This window comes from Orycteropus afer, unplaced genomic scaffold (genome assembly GCF_000298275.1).
Source record: "Orycteropus afer afer isolate SDZICR_OR568_19922 unplaced genomic scaffold, OryAfe1.0 scaffold00172, whole genome shotgun sequence".
Classification (NCBI taxonomy): Eukaryota; Metazoa; Chordata; class Mammalia; order Tubulidentata; family Orycteropodidae; genus Orycteropus; species Orycteropus afer.
The window spans coordinates 1956038-1958232 of record NW_006921759.1 but is presented as its reverse complement, the minus strand read 5'-3'; positions in this window follow the sequence as shown (position 1 = coordinate 1958232).

The following is a 2195-nucleotide window of genomic DNA, read 5'->3' as shown; positions in this document are numbered from 1 at the left end:
GCCTGGTAAAGTGAAGGGTCAGTGAAAAAGGGGAAGGCCCTAAAGGAGATGGACTGACACAGTGGCTGCAGTGATGGACTCAAGTATAGCAAAGATTGTGAGGATGGCCCAGAACCAGGCAGTGTTTTGTTGTCATACATAGGGTCACTATGAGTAAGAGCTGACTCAGTAGCACCTAACAATAACAACAACATCTAACATCATCCCACAAGAAATACACATGTAAAAGAGCTTAAAAAACAATGAAGCTTTATATAAACTAGATTAGGCCCTGATTTGTGTAATACTGAGAGAACTCTGGTGGTGCAGTGGGTAAGGCATTTGGTTACTAACCAACCAGAAGGTCAGCAGTCCAAACTCACCAGCTACTCTGCAGGAGGAAGATAACATGATCTACTTCCATAAAGATTTACAGCCTTGAAACCTTATGAGGGTTGTTATGAGTCAGAATTGGCTGGATGGTCATGGGTTTGGTTTTTACTTTGTGTAATACTGAAGAACTATAATACTGAAGAAGCCAGCCACACTTTGGACACTGAAATTTGTCTATAAGGTGATTTAAGAAGAAAATCAAGGATGGGAGAGAAAACAGGAAGTAATTTAAAAGTATAATCAATCTGGAATTATTGATTTTCCCATTATTTCCTTATTTAGAAACATTTTCATTAATGTATCATTGACATGCACAGATATGGAAAATCTTACTATTCTGTTGAACATATGAGATTGTCTTTTTTATAGGTCAAATGTTTTGAATATTGACAATCTCATATAGTACAATATTATGTATCACCACTGTTCAACAGAAATATGTGTGTCACAGACGTGATTTTTAACTTTCTAGTTGCCATTTTAAAAGGCAAAAAGAAGCTAGTGAAATCAAGTTTAATAATATATTGTATTTAACTCAATATATTCTTTTTCATTTTTAAAAAATACTCTGTGGACTCTGGAGTATGTTTTATAGTTACAGGAAATCTCAGTTGAGATTAGTCACGTTTCAAGTGCTCCATAGCCTCATGTGGTTAGTGGCTACTCTATCGGATGGCACAGCTCAGTCCCATGAATTAGATTGTGAGCTTTCTGAAGATAGGAACTGTCTAATTCTCTGTGTCTACAGCAAGTAGCCTATGCCTGGGACACAGGAGATACTCAACAAACATGTGATACAAAACGAATAGCACACATTAATAAGAACAACTATGAAAAAGTTAAACATGTTATCTTCCCCATGGAAGAGACAGTTCTATAGAAGGCACAAAATCTAAAGTCCTATAAATATTAATAAAATAATTGAAACTTTCAGAAAGAGAAACACAACACAAACTTTCCCTTGTGAGGAAAACATGTCTAAACATGTCAGATACCATGTTCTTTGGGATATAACCAACCAGGCAGTGTGGTAATGTATATGAACAACAATAACCAAATAGGCAAAAACATGCAAGAAATTCACAAATTAATAACTGAAAATGTCCTATAAACATTTTGAAAAATAGTCAACTATGCTAGTAATCACAGAAATGTAAGTGGAACTATGTATTATTCTTGCCTATGTAATTGGCAAGGCTTAAAAAAAGTGTATCTCAGAGTTGGGAAGGTCTGAGGAAAGAGGCACTTATGCACTGCTGGTAGGAACATAGACATTAAATTTTTCTAGGAGGTAACATGAGAAAATGTATCCACAACCTTAAAAATGGGCATATTACCACACTCAACCATCCATTGCAACCCTACAATCCTTGGAAATGTGCACAGACATTCTACTTCTAGGAATTCATTCTATGGAAATAATAAAAGTTGCTTCCAAATACATGTATCTATTCATAGTGCAATTGTTTATGAGGAAAACATGTAAAAAACCTAACCGTTCAATAATATTAGGAGCTCTGGTAGCGTAGTGCCCAAGGTAGTTGACTGCTAATCAGAAGGCTGGTGGTTCAAACCCACCAGCCACTCCTCGGAAGGAAGGTTGGGCAATCTACTTCCATAGTGATACTGCCTCGGAAATGCAAGGAGGTGTCACTATGAGTCAGATCCAACTCCATGGCAATGAGTTTGGTTTTTATGGTATATTCCTACTTTATGTCTGTGTGTGTATATATGTGTGTCCATGAAGCCTTTATACTTCAAATTATTTTCTTTTTTGATGATTTATGAAGTGATGGGGATTATATGGTGATGTCCATGGAATA